Here is a 12,965-nt window from a genome sequence, read left to right on the forward strand (position 1 = left end):
GGCTGAAGGAGTCCTCTTTTCGAGCCGGGTTGGCTCGGGGGACTCCAGAGGTAGCTAACATTTACTGGCAGGTTAAGTGTGTAGCCCGGGCAGTCGTGGAATTAAAAATTAGAGTCTTGGAGTAGTCTGGGGCGGCCATGGAGGAGGACTACCGGTCGACCTCAAAGGAATTTTGGCAAACCATTCAGCGCCTCAAAAGGGTGAAAGAGTGCTCCACCATCACTGGTTACAGTGGAAGTAGGGAGCTGTTGACCTTGACTGGGGATATTGCCAGGTGGCTGAAGGAATACTTCAAGGTCTCCTTTGAGAAATTGTAAAATTAGGGAGTAAAGAGTTATGGTTAGGCATTATGTGAGGTAGGTTGGGGACAACAAAGAATTGCTGTATGAAAGGTAATGGAAAAATACTAAATGAGAGATATCCTGGGTTAGGGTCAGGAACAGGGAAAGAGTAAAGATCAGGACAAGAGTGGAGGGTAAGGCTGCACTCACACTGTTTACAGTGGAAGTCTGCAGGGATATGGGGGTGGTTGACATCCCTTACATGCAAGAAGCAGAAGTTGATTCATTCCTCAGGCTAAAGTCACTGAGGATATGGTTAGGTTGGTAAAGCACCAAAGCTGGATGAGATCCACCTTGAGTATCTAAAATCTCCTGATGATGTGGTTGCTGTCTTGGCTGACATTCCTCTCCAGCAGCACGTGGCAGTTGGGGGCAGTGCCTCTGGACCAATAGACCAGGGTGGTGGTCACACTATTCAAAACGAGGAACCTAACCCTAACCAATCAGTCAATCAATCTTTATTTATATAGCGTCAGTTACAATCCAAATTGTTTCTAGGTGCTTTCCAGAATCCCAGGGCCTGACCCCAGACAAGCAACAGTGGCAATGAAAAATGCCTCTTTAATAGGAAGAAACCTTGAGCAGGACCAGGCTCATGTAGGGGGACCCTCCTGCTGATGGGGGGGGGGGGGGGGGGGGGGTAGAGAGAGGAGAGGAGGAGGGGGGAGGAGGAGGACAGGTAGAGGAGTGAATAGGCAGAGATCAGGGAAATACATTAATTAAAACAAATTGCTTGTGTAGGAGTTGAGTGGGTCAGCAGGGTCGGAGGTCAGCAGGTCATCATACAGTTATAAAGGCAGCTATACCTGTAGATGGAGAGGGGGAGAGGGGAGGAGAGGCAGCCATGACCCAGCAGGGTGCCAGCCGCCTGGTGATCAGGTGATCATGTTTGTGGACCCCGGCAGCCTCGGCCTCTAGCAGCATCACTAAGATATTAACTTAATAATTAGACGACCATCTAAATGATAATTATGTCTAGGATAATAACTGGAACTACAGAATTAGTAACAATTCTACCCCTAGAGACTCTGGGAACCACAAGTAGACCAGCATTCTGAGAGCGGAGCGGTCTATTGGGCTGGTAAGGTATCACTAGCTCCTCCAGGTAGGATGGAGCTAGGCCTCTGAGGACCTGGTAGGTCAAAAGAAGGGTTTTAAAAATGATTCTAAATTTAACGGGCAGCCAATGAAGAGACGCCATTACAGGAGTCATGTGACCTCTGGTCAATAATCAGGGGATCACGCTCAGCCTTCCTGAGAAAGTCTGTTCTAGGGTTCTAAAGAGGATAATTCAACCAATACTCGAACCTCAGATTCAGTACAAAACGATGTGGCTGGAGGGTTCATGGGAGTTTGGCCAACCAGTCCACATGTTTACAACTTGGAGAAGGCATTCACCATGTCCTAACCCTAACCCTAACCCATCCTGTGGGAGGTGCTTTGGGAGGCCGTCTACTAAGGTCAGTACGGTCCCTGTAAGACCAGAACTTTATCATTGGCTCTGTTCATTATTTTTAAGGACAGAATTTCTAGGTGCATTCAAAGGCCGGTTGGGGTACGGTTCGAGAGACTGGATTTGAGTGCAGCTTTTCGCAGATGAGTCTTTTTTGCTCCTTTGGTAGTGGGGTGATTTGTAGCCAAGTGTAAACCAGCTGGGATAAATTTCACCACCTCCAAGTTTGAGACCATGGTTCTTGATCAGAAAAAGGTGGCAAGGCCAGGGGAGGGCTCCTGCCTCAAGTGAAGGAGTCTAAGTATCTCAGGGTGTTGAAGCGTGATGTTGACAGGCAGATTGGTGCATGCCACTTCAGTTATGTGGTTCTATGATATGGTAAAGAGGGAGCACAGCCAAATAGACAAAAGCACAAGATTCTGGTTAGAAGTGGCTGAGTGTCCTCCAAAGGGTGGCGGGACGCTTCCTTAGAGAGAGGATAAGGAGTTAGTACCCGGGAGTAGCTTGGAATAGAGCCGCTGCTCTTCCCCATCGAGAAGAGTCACCTAAGGTGGCTCGAGGATCTGTATCCAATGTCCACTCAGATGTCCTGTCAGCTGGAAGGACATCCCAGGGAAGACTCAGGACATGCTGAAGTGACTACATCACCAGGCTGTCATGGGAATGCCTTGGGATCATCTTCTGGATGTCCCTCTGCATGTCCCTGGTCAGAATGCTGGGCCTGGATAATCAAAAAAGATGGACGGACGGAACCAAATCATGAAAGGGCCCACATGTAGAAGTCACATCCTTTTATGTTTCAGTGACTGAAACGACCCCCCTCCCCTCAAGAAATTAAAAAAAACCAAAAACCTAAACTGCAGCTCATCGTGTCTCTGACAGAAAACATCACTCTATGTCTCAAGGGCACACAAAGAAAAGCAAGAAGGTAATTCAGACAAATATTGACACTGTTTCAGAGCACAGATTAAGGCTTTAGCAGCGTTCATTCATCTCCATTTTGTTGCCCATGTGTGATGAAATAATCCAAAAGTACCTCATGGCCTGAGAGAACGACGGTGAACTTTGATGCAGCTGTACGTTTGTGACATTTAGACTCCACATTTCATTCTGGCAGCAGATGATGAGCTGACGATTACCAGTCTCATTAGCCTGTATCACGTGATGTCATCATATTTATAAATGTAATCCTGTCAGTCATCTTTGTTCTCTTCTGACCCCTCCTACGGTTTGATGGAGGACAGGCAGGTCGGCCTTCCTTCATTCTCACTGGGTGCAAAGAGCATTTCCTGTTGCTGAAATTGTTGGTTAATTAGGACCAATGGGAAGTGATGATGCTCTGAGATGTAGTTTTACCTCAGGAACACCAAAACGTTCTCCAAACCACACAGTCATGTGTGTTTTCAGAACCAGAATGAAACCATGGGAGGAGCCGCCAACATGGAGGAACCCTAACCCTATGTCAGACTAACCCTAACCCTAACTAACCCTAACCCTAACTCTAACCCTCTAACCCTAACCCGAACCCAACCGTGCATGAGTTGCCAGCTCATCGCAGGGCCCGCTCACACTTTATTGTAGTTTTTACTCTTATGGGAGATTTACCTTTTTTTTTAAGAAGTAGTATTTTTATTTTGAAGTTATAGAAATACATCTTTAATGATTTCCTTATAGCAACCAGTGACCCTGGCTAGAAATATTTGGAACGCATTCATTTATTTGGGTCCATTATCTGTTGTCTTGTGTAGATTTCTCTCCTCTCTTCTATATTTACATCACCACCCCATGCAACACTGTTAAGTCATTTTCTCGTTGCCTCTCCCTCCCTCTCTGCTTTCCTCTCCTTTATTTGTGCTTTCTACTTTTTACCTTTATGCCCCTGTTCCTGTCTTCCTCTTCTTTTGTGCTTGCTGTTTTAGCAGACTCTGCAGGGACCGTCCTGCAGTGCCAATTATATGTACCCCAGCACAGACCCCAGCACAGACCCCAGCACAGACCCCAGCCAGGCCCCAGCACAGGCCCCAGCACAGACCCCAGCACAGACCCCAGCACAGACCCCTGCACAGGCCCCAGCACAGGCCCCAGCACAGACCCCAGCACAGGCCCCTGCACAGGCCCCGGCACAGGCCCCAGCACAGACCCCGGCACAGACCCCAGCACAGACCCCAGCACAGACCCCAGCACAGACCCCTGCACAGGCCCCAGCAGCACAGACCCCAGCACAGGCCCCAGCACAGGCCCCTGCACAGCCCCTGCACGGCCCCAGCACAGGCCCCAGCACAGACCCCTGCACAGACCCCTGCACAGACCCCAGCACAGACCCCGGCATAGACCCCAGCACAGACCCCAGCACAGACCCCTGCACAGGCCCCAGCACAGACCCCAGCACAGGCCCCAGCACAGGCCCCAGCACACACCCCTGCACAGGCCCCAGCACAGACCCCAGCACAGACCCCAGCACCCTACTCTAAATAAGTGCAGGGCCAGTGTAGGGGAGAAAAGAAAGAGGAATGATGAAACCAGGGGACAGTTGTGAAGAGGAGTGCAGAGAGAAATTGTCAGGGAGCTGGTGTGATCGTCTCCTGCTGTCAGACCCTGGGGGGTTGCACCCACTGCAGTGGTGGTGGTGTGTGTGTGTGTGTGTGTGGGGGGGGGGGGGGGCAGACAGGCGTGGAGAGGAATCTGTGGGATGTGTGATCAGAGTGGATCACAACCACACTCTCGATAGCGCTCCAGTCCAGGCAGATGTGGATTCAGCATCACAACCTCCTGCATCCACATCAGGACGGACACACAAGATGCTGAGAGCCTTTAAGGCTGGAAGGCCCACAGGATGAGCCAGGGAATTCTAATCTTATTGTTGATCCCACCAGAGAAAAACTGTCTCTCCATCTTCAGGTGCTCATTCATTATTTTCTAAATAATTAGCTGGATTATGACCAAAAAATGCTCCGAGTTTCATTATTTTGCTCAAATGTTTTCACACAATGGGGAAAACGTTCATAATCAGCAGAAATCAAGTCTCTCATCTCCCTCCTCACGAGAAGCTGCTGATTATTATATGGAGAAAGTTCTGAGAAAGTTGATGGAATAATGAAGGAGAACTAGAATTTCTAAATCAAAGTGCACCATCTGTCTTTTTAAATTTCTGTGCAAATGTTCTTGGAAGCTGCATGAGACCAGAAATGTTGAGAAAAGCACCGACGGGTCCGTTAACCTTTGAACCACATGGTTGGAACTTCATGTCCTCTCCGATTGGGTCCAAATGTGTGTAAACGGGTTATCAACCCTAACCCTAACCCTAACCCTAACCCTAACCCTAACTGCCCACTGCTGAAGGGTCCGTCCACATGAACAGTCCAGAACCAGCTGTCTGGCATCTTCACTCAATATCTGCAGGAAAACTGTTGGGAATGTTCCCCGGGGAAATGTCAGGAAACAGAAACACAACATTCCCACACGATGACAAACACTTCCAGGAAAAAACGGCACACACAGACGGGAAGACATAAAACACATTTTTCACTGATGCTTTGTGTTTTAAAGGAACATTTGGGGGAGAATGTTTCAGAATAAATGTTAAGATGGATACTGCTCCCTCAGTCACTCACACCCACACACACAGATACACACTCACACACACACACACACACACACACCCACACACACACAGACACACACAAACACAGACACACACAGACACAGACACAGACACACACACACAGAGACAGACACACACACACAGACACAGACACAAACCCTAGACACTAACCCTAACCCTAATTCTAACCCTAACCCTATGTCAGACTAACTCTAACCCCTCTAACCTAACCCTCTAACCCTAACTAACCCTAACCCTAACCCTAATGTGTCAGCTGATCTGTTTTATTGTCAGAACAGGACTTGTTATGTCCCATAATTCTCTGAGCACAATATGGCCCCTCAGTTAGGGTTAGAGTAACCCTAACCCTAACCCTCAGTTAGGGTTAGAGTAACCCTAACCCTAACCCTCAGTGATGCTAGGAACATATGAACCCTCGTCAGTAGCCACCACTCCTGTATTATTAGACAGTAACATAACTACCAGCCACCCTTAGCTTGATATGTGCTTATAGTTCTCAGGGTGGTCTCGACCATTTTTAAATCATTTGTGTCTGAGGGGCATTGACCAGACAACTGGAAATGGTCCATTTTTTATGACGCTGCCGCCGTAACTCGGTAACAGTGACCCAGTGAAGAGTTGGTGTGTGAGGCTTGTGTTGTAATTGGAACACAGAAAGAACCTCATCTCTCAGGTCAAAGGGGTCACCAGATGGCCACGGGTTCATGCAGGTTCTCACTGTTGGCAGCCATGACGGTTAAGGACACAAACAGTCCTCCTAATTACTCAATTGGCCCACAAGTGGCCCGGTGTGGCCACGCCACCCAGCACGCCACCCAGCACGCCACTCTCCGATAAGCTCCTCTATTGTGTCCATTGTTGCCAGATATTTAAGGTCCTTTTCATTCCACTCATCTGTTGTCTTGATGAAGATGAACAAACTGTAGAGTGGGAACAACACAGAAGAGCATGGGCTGTGTGAGTGCATGTGTGAGTGCATGTGTGAGTGCATGTGTGTGCATGTGTGTGCATGTGTGAGTGCATGTGTGTGCATGTGTGAGTGCATGTGTGAGTGCATGTGTGTGCATGTGTGTGTGCATGTGTGAGTGCATGTGTGTGCATGTGTGTGCATGTGTGAGTGCATGTGTGAGTGCATGTGTGTGCATGTGTGAGTGCATGTGTGTGTGCATGTGTGAGTGCATGTGTGTGCATGTGTGAGTGCATGTGTGAGTGCATGTGTGTGTGCATGTGTGAGTGCATGTGTGTGCATGTGTGAGTGCATGTGTGAGTGCATGTGTGAGTGCATGTGTGTGTGAGTGCATGTGTGAGTGCATGTGTGTGTGCATGTGTGAGTGCATGTGTGTGCATGTGTGAGTGCATGTGTGAGTACATGTGTGAGTGCATGTGTGAGTGCATGTGTGTGCATGTGTGAGTGCATGTGTGAGTGCATGTGTGAGTGCATGTGTGTGCATGTGTGAGTGCATGTGTGAGTGCATGTGTGTGTGCATGTGTGAGTGCATGTGTGTGCATGTGTGTGCATGTGTGAGTGCATGTGTGTGTGGTTGAGTGGTAAATTAGGTTTTAGTGGAGTTGTAACTTGTCACACTTCTTAATCTCCATCTTCCAGTTTCTAAGGTCAGTTTTTAGGGTTAACCTAACCCTAACTATCCCTAACCTAACCCTAACTAACCCTAACCCTAACTAACCCTAACCCTAACTAACTCTAACCCTAACTAACCCTAACTACTTTAGCAGAGATCTCCTGCTGCTAATCTTGATTCTAAGAATCTGTTACCAGAGACTAACGGACTATCTGATATTTGTCACGCATTAATTATGCATTCGTCTGAAAAATAAGAACCGGTCATTTCATTTAAATCTGTTGTTTCCCTGGATCCATTCTGATTAAAGCTGATAATTAGGATTAATAAGATGATCAAAAAACCCATGTTTACACCTCTTTTATCGGAGGACATATGTAGTGATGTAAGACACAAACATCCTGTTTAGACTCCCAGCACTAGAACATGGCAACACACAGTTTTAGCTGTCCTAATGTGCTCTTTGGTAGTCAGTCAGGGTCAGGGTCAGGGTTAGGGTCGGGGTCAGGGTTAGGGTTGGGGTCAGGGTTAGGGTCAGGGTTAGGGTTGGGGTCAGGGTTAGGGTCGGGGTCAGGGTCAGGGTCGGGGTCAGGGTTAGGGTCAGGGTTAGGGTCGGGGTCAGGGTTAGGGTCAGGGTCAGGGTTAGGGTCGGGGTCAGGTTTAGGGTTAGGGTTAGGGTCGGGGTCAGGGTTAGGGTTAGGGTCGGGGTCAGGGATCAACCCTACCCTAACCCTGACAGTTTTAGCTGTCCTAATGTGCTCTTTGGTAGTCAGTCAGGGTTAGGGTTAGGGTTAGGGTCAGGGTTAGGGTTGGGGTCAGGGTTAGGGTTGGGGTCAGGGTTAGGGTCGGGGTCAGGGTCGGGGTCAGGGTCAGGGTTAGGGTCGGGGTCAGGGTCGGGGTCAGGGTTAGGGTCGGGGTCAGGGTCGGGGTCAGGGTTAGGGTCGGGGTCAGGGTAGGGTTAGGGTCGGGGTCAGGGTTAGGGTTAGGGTTAGGGTCAGGGTCAGGGTCGGGGTCAGGGTTAGGGTCAGGGTTAGGGTCGGGGTCAGGGTAGGGTTAGGGTTAGGGTCAGGGTCAGGGTTAGGGTCGGGGTCAGGGTTAGGGTTAGGGTTAGGGTTAGGGTCAGGGTTAGGGTTAGGGTTAGGGTCGGGGTTAGGGTTAGGGTTAGGGTCGGGGTCAGGGTTAGGGTTGGGGTCAGGGTTAGGGTTGGGGTCAGGGTTAGGGTCAGGGTCGGGGTCAGGGTTAGGGTCGGGGTTAGGGTCGGGGTCAGGGTTAGGTTTAGGGTTAGGGTTAGGGTCGGGGTTAGGGTTAGGGTTAGGGTCAGGGTTAGGGTTAGGGTCAGGGTTAGGTTAGGGTTAGGGTTAGGGTCAGGGTCAGGGTTAGGGTTAGGGTTAGGGTCGGGGTCAGGGTTAGGGTTAGGGTTAGGGTTAGGGTCAGGGTTAGGGTTAGGGTTAGAGGGTTAGGGTTAGGGTCGGGGTCAGGGTTGTTCTTTTTACTTCATTCACATGAAATTTGCCTCCTTTAATTCAGAACGCTCTCTTGTTTGATACCCCACCATGTTTCCCCATTATATGAAACCCTAAAATATAGGTGTCTTTGATTTCTCAACAAGCTAACCCTAACCCTAACCCTAACCCAACAAGCTAACCCTAACCCTATCACATCTAAAACCCTTCCAACCGATATCGATCAGATCCCTGAAACACCATCTGCAGCTGAGGGGAAGGTTTAGTCATTTTAAGCAGATTAAAATGGAGCTGTTTGTTCATTGTGTTCTGCAGACATACGTAGGTCAGGTTGTCACCACTGAAAATAATCAGGGGCCAGTCAGTCAGGAGAGCTAAGCTAAGCTAAACATCTATATGTGGGATACAACTAATGGCCACCATCTACATCAGGGGCACCCAAATCCCAGTGGGTCCCAGTGGAATTCCTGTCTAATTCCTGCGCTGTCTAACCTGTTTCCATCCCAGCTGGACTCTGAGAAACGTATCTGATCCACCCACACTGGGAAGACCTACGAGCCTAACCTGTGATCTTCTTGCTCTCTCTTCAGAGACACCTTCTGTCATCAGTCGTTAAGCCTCCTTCCACCCCCCTGTCCTTGTTTTGTCTCTCCTCTTTGCTAACCCTAACCCTAACCCTTTCCCTCTGCTCACCCCCCCTTCTCTTCCCTCTGCTCACCCCCCCTTTGTCTTCCCGTGCTCTCTCTCTCTTTGTCTTCCCGTGCTCTCTCTCTCTTTGTCTTCCCGTGCTCTCTCTCTCTTTGTCTTCCCGTGCTCTCTCTCTCTCTTTGTCTTCCCGTGCTCTCTCTCTCTCTTTGTCTTCCTGTGCTCTCTCTCTCTCTTTGTCTTCCTGTGCTCTCTCTCTCTTTGTCTTCCGTGCTCTCTCTCTCTTTGTCTTCCCGTGCTCTCTCTCTCTTTGTCTTCCCGTGCTCTCTCTCTCTCTTTTTCTTCCCGTGCTCTCTCTCTCTCTTTGTCTTCCCGTGCTCTCTCTCTCTCTTTGTCTTCCCGTGCTCTCTCTCTCTCTAAGTCCACCTGTCATCACTGCTCTTCGGTCTCATCCATCTCTATCTGCTCGTTTCTGCCGTGTCCTTCACTCTTCACCTCCTCTCATTCTTTGTCTCTTCATCTCTTCTCACCAGCAGTGATGCTGCCCCCCCCCCAACCCTTTAGTCGGTCCGGCCCCGCCCTGCTGCTGCAGATGCTAATGATGATTGTGTGCAGTACTGGGAGGGGGAAGGGGGGGGGGGGGGGGGTCGAGCTATGAACTAACTATGTTTGACAAGCTGTAGAGGAGAGAGCTGCTGGGGGTTGTTGAAAGGATCCCATGTTGGGTGGGGGCTGTTTTGGTCTGACAGAGTCCAACTGTGGACTAAAAACTAAGGACCAAGAAGTTTGTCCGTGCTGAGACAGCAGGTGGTCCTGCATGGTGGGGGTGGGTCTTCCATCCAAAATACACAGCCAGACCCAGCTGCTTAAACAACTAGGGTTAACTAGGGCTAACCCTAACCCTAGTTAGGGTTAGGGTTAGCCCTAGTTAGGGTTAGGGTTAACTAGGGCTAACCCTAACCCTAGCAAGAAAACACTGTGGGATCAGAGGCTTTCCAGAAGACAGCAGACACTGGGGCAGACTGAAGAAGAGGAGGTACAAGTGGGGGTGAAGATGGAGAAGGTGGCATGAGCATTAAAATGGCCAACAATTTTGTTTTGTTGAGATATTTTAGGAAATGCTGTTATTTTTCAGTTCTCAGCGTGTAAACGGAAGATGAGCACCAGTCTTATGCTTGAGTGTCTCTCCATGGTTCAGAGTCGGGTCAGGCCGACTGGAAAGAGACATCATGAATCATTTCAAGTATATCCACACAAATCTTACCCAGATTCAGAAAACCTTCACTTATTTTTTATTTAAGCGGAGTGCTAATTAGACAATGAAAGTGTAAACTCACCTCATACATTATATTTGCTGGATCTGAAAATAGTCCTTTTCTGCTTGAAAACATGTCGTCCTCGAACTCGACCTTTAGGTTTGTCACCCTGGCACGTTGCCAGTAAATAAGGTAAGCACAAATTAGTTAAGCACTGTGGAACTATGGATCTAATACTTGACATCTTGGTGACTCTGACTCTTGTTATTGGAGAAAATCAGCCATTCTGTTAGAAGACATTAAGATCACATCATAGTTCCGCATTTTTGCGACCATCAGGGCACCGTGTTAAAAGGCGCAGACTCAGTTACGGATGCCATTTCTGTATTGAACACATACATAAGGCGCACCGGATTATAGGGCACGAGCATGGTGAAATATACGCTAGCATGGTGAAACATACGCTAGCATGGTGAAATATACGCTAGCATGGTGAAACATACGCTAGCATGGTGAAATATACGCTAGCATGGTGAAACATACGCTAGCATGGTGAAATATACGCTAGCATGGTGAAACATACGCTAGCATGGTGAAACATACGCTAGCATTGTGAAATATACGCTAGCATGGTGAAACATACGCTAGCATGGTGAAACATACGCTAGCATTGTGAAATATACGCTAGCATGGTGAAACATACGCTAGCATGGTGAAATATACCGGTACGCCAGCTTGAAACAGGCATGCTAGCGTGTATTTAGCAATGTACTCGCCCAAAAGCCCAAAAGCATTTACAGATTTTGGAACTCGGTGCACACATAAGGCACCCCGTCCATTTGGGAGAAAATCTAAGACTTAAATGTGCCACACGGTCACATGTGATGTAACATGTTGATTGAGTGGGAATCGTCTCAACACTGACAGAAATTCCAGGAGCAAGTACTCTGCTGTGTATGCAAAGGTTTCATCAGCACCTTTCATAGGAACTTTCTACGACATGAAGTCCTCACAGACTTCCTCCAGTAGATACAGATCCTTTCATTTACTTCACCCATTCTACATCCTCAGAATTTTCTCTGACAGCCATTGTTGACACAATCAAAGGGGCCTCGAGCTCTTCCTGCGTTCTTCATTGTCTTACTGGCTTCTCATTTTCCCCCACAGATGTTCATGCAACAGTTTTCAGCCTGGTTTTATCAGCCAGTATTGCAAACAGTGTTGAACTCGCTGTCTTCCAAGGATAGATGGATGCAGCCTTTAGTTTTTGCTACATGGCTGTTGAGCCCAATTTAATGTTTTGACTCTGACTGAACTTCGTTAACCTCTTCTCATAAGTTAGGACTAACAGCTGTATCCTGTAGCAAAGGTCAGACACTGCTGCTGATCTCCGAGCACCAAGTTTGTCCTGCACGCTCATTGCCTAATTTTTCGTGATTACTGCTCCTATCATCATTACACTGAAGCCAGTAGTGAGACGGCAATGTGCTCCGCTCCATATTATTATATCTATATTTACATTATTGAAAAAAGATCTAAATAAGTAGAAATGATGCGCTACAGATTTAGAATGGATATCTGAAATATCATGAATATTATCATTTTATTTCAACCAAAAATGTTTTTAATATTTGATTTACATATACAGATTATATAAATGTTAGAAAGGATGAGAAACAAAGTATTCCGTGTGATTAATGCTGCCACATCACATGCAGATATTTAAATAAAAAATAGGGTCTTTGATGAACTTGAGTTCTTTTTATTCTAAAGACACCATCTGGCCACTGAAAGGTAGTACCTGCATCACTACCTGGTTCTTCTTAGCCAGTAATAACGGTAGTCAAGGACCCAACTTTGCCAAACTTGTCTCAGCTCATGGAGTTTGATGTGATGACTGATGCTAGCAGCCAATTCAGCCACAGCTTTAATGCCAGGTGGAGGAGCTCCTGTGATTAGCCTCAAGAATTAACATGAGAATCTATTACAGGAGACACTAATCTGTGGTGAACTTGACCACACATTGAGTCCACAGCCTTTATGATACTTGGAGTAACTAACCACAGGTCAGAGCTGCTGTAAAGAACCTCAAAGAGCACAAGGACTTACTGAGATCAGTGTTCCTGAGGGCATCCAGGAGCTGGTGAAATCCCATCAATGGCATCTGTGGGTGTAAAAGCTTGTATGGTGCCCAGGCTTCTGGAGGTAGACCATGTTAGAGGCAAGCTTTCTTTCTTTTCTGTCTTAGCTGATGGAAGCTTCCGTATCCCGGCTGCCTGTCACTGCTGCTGGGCCTCCTCCACCATGACTGCAGCTAACCCTGCCAACATGGTGCTAGAAACAGATGCAAATGATCAGTTTTAGTTTGGATGAATCCCTCTGGTGTGCTAAATGACCCTAACCCTAACCTTTGCATCCACTCCAAGTATTTTCTGCATATATTCTGCAGAATGAAGCCAAAGGATAAACGGATCGTTGGATCATTTTTGCTCAGTTCTGGATGCGTCCCGTTCGTGGCTCAGATGTGCACGTGCTTTCATGTTTGCATGTGTTTTTATCCAGGCAAACCTCGAGTATAGCAGGGCTTAAATCATGGCATGAGCTT

General features: G+C 47.9%; 1 protein-coding gene across 4 annotated transcripts in view; it reads left to right on the forward strand.

Annotated features, from left to right (window-relative positions):
• The window catches only part of cadm3 (cell adhesion molecule 3), a 61,773-nt gene that overhangs the window by 16,602 nt on the left and 32,206 nt on the right, over positions 1 to 12,965 (forward strand). The window lies entirely within an intron of this gene.

The sequence above is a fragment of the Takifugu flavidus genome, chromosome 15, assembly GCF_003711565.1.
Source record: "Takifugu flavidus isolate HTHZ2018 chromosome 15, ASM371156v2, whole genome shotgun sequence".
Lineage (NCBI taxonomy): Eukaryota > Metazoa > Chordata > Actinopteri > Tetraodontiformes > Tetraodontidae > Takifugu > Takifugu flavidus.